Below are 7311 nucleotides of genomic sequence, written 5' to 3'. Positions count from 1 at the left end.
TCTAGATGAATAAGAAAGTCTCCACATCAAATTTTTCTGTACATTTGGAGCCCTTTACTAAAATGGACATTTTCTAATGTTTCGATGAATATCATGTTATTTAGGTTTCTAATAACATTCATTCAATTGTTGCTCCAACGTTGTTATTTGTTCCTCTAGAATATGATTTAAATTACACTTTCTTTTTTTCTTTTTAATATGAAATTCAAATTTATTGACGCATGACTGATGTGCTTATTTTGTTTTTGATCATTGTGGCTGTAATTGTTTTCAAAGTTTAAGATTCTTTTATATTTATTTTATTTTACAAATAGTTACTTGTTTATTTTTTTTAGCATATTGGGACAAAAGCTAGTAATTTAGCTCATAAGGAAATAAAAAAAATTGATTAAAAAATTGATTAATTATTTTAATAAATATATGCTTGATAAAATTTGTTTGTAAATGTTTTTTAACAAAATTGAAAAGTTGCAATTATAAATTTAAATAATTTATATATAAGTTTGGTAACACAATTATCAACATATTTTTTCCAACTTCAATAACCTAGTTAACAACTCTTATAATAATATTAACAACTCTATTAATGTATTCACTATGTAATTTGAGAATTATTTTGACTTTGAGAGATTTCTGAATGCCAGATTGAGAATTTTTTAACTTCTGTAACATGGTTAATAAGTCAAATAATGGTGTTAACAAATTTAATAATGCAATTAACATGTTTTAAAAATATTTTCATAGAATAAGCACAAATGATATAAGGGCAATATAATTATTTTAGCAAATATTGAAATGATTATTTAGGATTTTTCAAATTAAAGTCTTATTTCGTTGTTATTTTTCCAACAAATATCTGTACCGTTTTGTGCAACTGATCGGATCTCTAAGATTCTACGCCATCTTTTTTTTGGGGGGGCCAACTCTACCCTGTCGTCCAAAATGACCATACTTTTGGTCCAAAATGCAAAAGTGACAAGACAAAATCATATTCGCCAGCAAATGTGGTTTCATACAGAGATTCCAAATCCATTCATTGCCTTCCATTGCATGGATGAGATTGACAAAGCAAATTTTCTATATGTCAGATTACTTAAAAGTTTATGACCCAAGTTCTATATTGCATGAAAAATTAGAATTTTAATTTTAAATTAACAAGTGTAGTTTTCGTAAGCGGCGGCGGAAGTCTAAGCAGCAAGCATATATATATATTTTTTTGAAATTTTAAAATATTAAAAAAATTTTGAATGTAAAAATTAAAAATTCTAAAATGCAATATTTTTAACTAAATATTTTCGTTATTTAAGGCTAAATATATCGCAAATTTGAAATACTACTATTTTTGTAAAGGCATAAATTTGTTTATTTTTTATTGATTCTTTAAATTTTTCATCATAAATTTGTTGTTCAGTTAGGAGATAGATGATTGAGAAAAAGTGGTAATATTCTTTCTTTTACAAAGAAAAGGTTCAAAATATCTGTTTGATTCTACGAAGATTTTTTTGGAAAAAAAAAATTATTCTCAGGTTCTAATCACTTATAAATGCAAAAAACTTGACATGTACGTATCATAATTTAACATGTAAATAACATTGTATACAAAACCGGACCACTCCGGACCGTCGATTCAGACAGAGAATTGGTGAAATGGCCACTTGTTCTACCTGGTTCATCCTCTAACTGAGAAAATAAAAACGGTCCAAACTAGCATGACTTAGTAATAATCCGGATAAAGTTGGCTCGGGTGGGTTGCTAGGTTATTAAAAAAACTCACTTACCACTCACTAGTGCGTGCCGGAGTTTCTCACTAGTTGAGCTCTCTTCCCCTCCGGCTAGGCTTATTTATTTAAGACTTATTTATATTATTTATAATTTTCTTTTCTTTTTTTTACCTTGATATATAATTTTCTTTGAAACCTTTTCATTTTTTTTTGATAGTATTTGAAACCTTTTCATTGACAAAAAGAAGAAAGTCGGAAGAATTATATTATTACACGTTACATATCTCATGGCCCCTAAAATCCGTAGCGTGTGGAAGAAGCAGAACAACCCCGCCGACTGAGGGGGTGTTTGGCAAAACCAAAACCACGGTTACAAAATCACTTTTCCGCAAAACGAGGTAACCTCCTCCACATATTTATTTTATAATCCGTAAAAACACTTCTGAAATCATAGTTTGGTTTCTATCTAAAAACACCCCCTGAATCTTATTGCTTTTAAATAAAAGAAAAAAAGCTTCACGCCTCTTCCATTTTTCAATTTGGTTTTCCAAATTTGTAATTATAAAATTACAATTAAATTACTATTGCCATTTATATGTATCCAAGTACTTTTTGTGATAAATGTCTATAAAAAGTATAAATTTTTTTGGGACTGAAACTATAAAAAGTATAAATTTGATATAAGTAGTAACATATATTATTACTAGTATTATGTTTGAATTTTTTAATATTATAGGTGTTTTCAAAAAAATAAGTTATATTTTTCTTATCTATATTGCTTTTAATTAATTTCAACTAATGTTTTCATTATGCCTGATTTGGTTATTTATATATTATAAAGATGATATAAGGAAGTAATTAATAATATTTACAAATTATGCTAGTTTGTCCACGTTATTTGATATGTCTATATAAAGAAATAATTATTGTAATTTTTAAAATTTGATAGTTGACTTTGAGAAACTTTTAAATTCATTTAAATGCCTGTCCTTTAATTAAAAGGATTTTACACACCTAAGTAAATTTTTATCCTTTTTCAGTGGATGATCATTTTTTTTAACTTTTACTTGTTATTTCATTTTTTATCATAATTAATGTATTAAAATATATAAAAAGTATGATAATTCATATTATTATTAACCAATTATGAAGACCGTGTGTGATTCTTCATATAATGCATAAACTTGTCTGATTTTAAATTTTTTTTTGCCCAACTTGTCTAATTTTAATTGTAAAACCTGGAATTCAAGAAAATGTAAAGATAATAAGACCAAAAAAAGTATATAGTAGGAACTAAATAATAATAGATTGTTTATATGGTATCTGTATTTAAAGATGCAAGTTGACACTAAAAGACAATTTCGAAAATATTTGAAGAATACATCTTATGCAATAACTTTATTTTTTAAAAAAATATAAAGTAAATTTTGGAGTTTAAATCAAGCTAAAGATTGAGAATTTTTTTCTTTAAAAAATATTTTAGTGGTCAAAAGGCTTATTTGAGTAAAAAAATAAAATAAAATAATTACTAAAATTATTTTAATATCTTAGAAAATATGGGAAAACTTTTTAAAATATTATTTTGAATATTTAGGAAGTTTATGACAAGGAATATTTTCAAAAATAATTTTTTTAATAATTTTAAAGTAATTTTTGAAATTAAGCGTCTATTTCCTTGAAAATTCAGGAAAAATAGTTTGGAATTATTTTTAGTCAAAAAATTTTACGAAATTTTTTTTATAAGGTAAAGAATTTAATTTTTTTTGGCCAAAAGGTAATGAAGTTAATTTTTGAAAAAAATTATAAAGTATTAAGAATTAATTTTTAGAAATTACTTGATGATTCCACTCAATGAAACAAAGGGTGAAGTTGTGAACAAATTATAATGAAGTACAGAATGGTCAAAGGGGCATATTAAACTCACCAGGCATCAGCACTCCCTCCTCTTCATTTTCAGGGCAGGAAGAGAATACGGAGGGGAGGAGCTAAAAGAGGAGGCTTCCAAACTCTGAAACTTGAAACCCAGCCCGTCCTCCTACCATTCTCTATATCCTCCAATCTTCCGTGTCATCGCCGGCGTGTCCGTGCTAAGAATCGTCGCTGTCTTCCTCCGCCGCTCAAGGTACCGTGGTTGTTTTTCTTTTCTCTTCCTTGTTCGACTTTCAGATCCTCTCTTCTCCTTGTCGACGCTAACCGTTGCTGAAGGAGGCGTGCTTTCTTTTCTTCCTCCTCTGATTGTAGCTGCTGTTGTGTGACATTGAGGGAGTCTTCATCTTCTGCAGTTTTTTTCTGCTTAGTAAGGCGCTGCTGTTAGGGGTACGCTGAGCATTTCTTCCCTGTGTGCATATGTGAGGGAGTGTGTTGTAGAACTCCTCTTTTTTTCTCTAGATTTGTACAGCTGTGCGTGGATATGTAGACATGTGAATTCTGTTTTGACCCAAGCATATGATAGTTTGGCCTTAGTTTTGTTAGAGATGATGGCTTAATGCTTAAATTTTGTTTGAAATTGAAGAAGTTAATGTTTGGTTGGATTTTTGGGGCTAAAGGAAAAGAGTATTTTTGGTGCCATAAGTTCATGTACCGTGATTGGGAATGGGTAGCTGTAATTGTGTGCGATGTTTTGAACTTGGGGACAGAGAGATAGTAATCAAGGATGTGTGGACATATTTAGCTTGTACCTGGAGCTTGAATGAATTGTCATGGTACTTGTTTGCTTTGTTAGCTTTGCATTAAGACTTCTACACTATATTGTTAAAAAAGAACTCAATCAGGACATGAATATTATATTTGTAGAGACGATTTACATGTTAGTCTATCAGACTATCACATGTTATAATTTGAAAAGAAATAAATAAAATGCTCAGTTATGAGAGGTTACAAAAATTGTAGAAAGAAAAAAATACAGAAATATGATTGATTGAAGTGTTTTCTTTTTAATCCATAAGTTGTATTTAACACCTTTATTGGGTTCGGAAAATGAGACTGGAAAATGATTTTGTGCATTAGATTTTGCCTATTAAGCTTCTAAATGCTTGTGAACGGTGGAGAAAATTCTTAAAATAGTTCATTTGATTGTGTAATAATGGTTATTGTTTGGAAGTGGCAGTGAATGTTTATCTAATTTCACGATGGATTGTGATAAATTTGCTTCAAGTTTACCCTTTCATGAATGTATATCTTAATGATGTAACACAATTCACTAAATTTTCATCCAAATAAATTTTTAAGCCCGGGATCTCATGCAAAATTTATGGGTGGTGCTATCAGTAGGACAACTTATCATTGACAGATTCCCTCCCAACACCCCCCCCCAAAAAAAAGAAAAAAGCAATACGTGAATGTTTTTTTCAGTCCAAAGCAATACATAAATTCAAACTACGGAAAACAAGATAGTTTATTCAGATGAAATAGAAGATAATTCTATGAAAAATATAAACTTTACAAATATACAAATATAAATTAAATAGAAGTATTATATGCTATTAATAATCAATAAATTAATTTAATAACTCTTTATTTAAAAATAATTAGATAAAAGAATAATTTTTTAAAAAGCGTTGGACAATGTATCTATGTAATTATATGCCTTGACTTAATATTATAAAATTCATGACATTTTTTCTTATTAGAAGGTTGTTGTCGCCAGAGGTCACCATCGATCTGGTGATACCTATGTTTTCTGATACTGATCAGCTCTAAGCCTATAATTGGAGGAGGAGAACGAGCCATTGCATATAGAGAGAAGCGGATTTTTGAAGACATGGCAGGTTATTCTACAAACGACACTAATTTCTTCATTTGATCTTGGAGTTCGCAAATTGTCAATATCTGTATGTATTTATGTGTTTATGCATCTTTAAAAATGCAGAATGGTAGTTCTTTTATTGGCATGTATTTTGTCATGACAGTATTAAATTAGAAAGAGGTAGAAAAGTTGCAGTTTGCAAAATATCATAGTAGCGTTGTGCTGAGCTATTTTTCACCTCTAATTTGTTGTTTGGATTAGATTTCTTTTTTCTTTTTCTTGAGTTTGTGCATTCACTTTCGTTATTAATAGGAGGGAGAAAAGCAAAAGCTTATTGTCGCTTCTTTGTCGTTAGTTTGGTTGTGCTTTTTTTGTTTCTGTTTGTGCTTAGTATTGAACTTAAATGCTTGCCATGCTCTTTTATACCTTTTCTGGGTTCAATTTTTCCCTGATTTCTCTGTTTTTCTGGAAGAAACTCAAATTAATCATTATCCCCAATTGCAGATAATGAAGAGCCAATGATTATAGGAAATACACTCGATCAATCACCAATCAATAAATATAAGCGCTGGCAATGGTGGTCTTTGGTGGCAGTTAACATTGCTTTTCTCATTGTTGGGCAAGCTGTTGCCGTTCTTCTTGGAAGATTTTATTATGATCAAGGTGGAAATAGCAAATGGATGGCTACTTTGGTCCAAACTGCTGCTTCCCATTTCTGTATCTTCCATGTTTTTAATTCCTTCATCTCAGGAGGGTTCTACCACTTTTCGACCTTCTATCAAAATTCTTACCTTAATCTACATTGTTCTTGGGCCTTAATAGTTGGTCGACAATATGTTGTATTCTGTTGGACTTCTATACCTCGCTGCTTCAACATATTCACTGATTTGTGCATCCCAGTTAGCTTTTTAATGCTGTTTTTCTCTTATTTTATCAATAGTCAGAAATTCACTGCCTTGATCATTAACTCTACAGTGGTCCGTCTTTATCTGCTCCCTTCTTGCTATTAATGATGAATCAGCCGGATCGGCTGGTGTGTTTCCCATGGAAAATACATTCTGGTTTCCTTTGTACCCTTGGAGCCTCAGCATTGTACTCATTGTTACTTTCCCTCATGCAATTCTCCTTTCAGAAGGTTCTAAAACGGGAAACATTTTCTGTTGTTTTGGAAATGCAAATCTATACTTCACTTGTTGCCACTTGTGCTTCCATTGTGGGTCTATTTGCAAGTGGGGAGTGGAGAACTCTGCATGATGAAATGGAGGGGTTCGGTAAGGGAAGGGTGGCTTATGTGATGACTTTGGTTTGGACGGCTGTTGCTTGGCAGGTTTGTTCTGTTGGGTTGTTGGCCTGATTTTCATGGTGTCGTCTTTGTTCTCCAATGTTATCAGTACTCTCTCTTGGGCTGTGACTCCTATCGCATCTGTGATAGTGTTTCATGACAAGATGAATGGTGTAAAGATAATTGCTATGCTTATGGCTTTCTGGGGTTTTGCTACTTATAATATCAGAATTATCTTGATGACTCTAGGCATAGAAGAACACAAGCTGCTGTTGATAAATCCAACTGTGATGCTTCTTGCTGAGAACACTGTTATTTGTTTGGTAACTTAAGACACCTTCCCCAGTTTCCCCTTTTGGCTCTGCACTTATGTAAAGCAACAAAGGATTTTACTTTTGTTTTTCTTCTGTCTTTTACTTTTGGTACAACTGGTGAGAGCTAGTATAGTTTATGTTTATGTACACATTATGGCTGCCAATTTTTTGCTAATAAAAGCCTAAAAAAGCAGAGATTCGTCAGGTTTTTATTTTGCACAATATTGTTCCCCATCTGATCTTCAAATG

At 30.9% G+C, this 7311-nt stretch overlaps 1 pseudogene; it reads left to right on the top strand.

The window, feature by feature from the left end:
* The first annotated feature begins 3668 nt into the window (after positions 1-3668).
* Positions 3669-7060, top strand: LOC114743669 (probable purine permease 11; annotated as a pseudogene).
* Positions 7061-7311: the final 251 nt, after the last annotated feature.

This window comes from Neltuma alba, unplaced genomic scaffold (genome assembly GCF_004799145.2).
Source record: "Neltuma alba isolate B1F8T4 unplaced genomic scaffold, ASM479914v2 tig00004087_pilon, whole genome shotgun sequence".
Lineage (NCBI taxonomy): Eukaryota > Viridiplantae > Streptophyta > Magnoliopsida > Fabales > Fabaceae > Neltuma > Neltuma alba.
The sequence above is the reverse complement of the archived record's forward strand: the minus strand, read 5'-3'. Positions and strand labels throughout refer to the sequence as shown.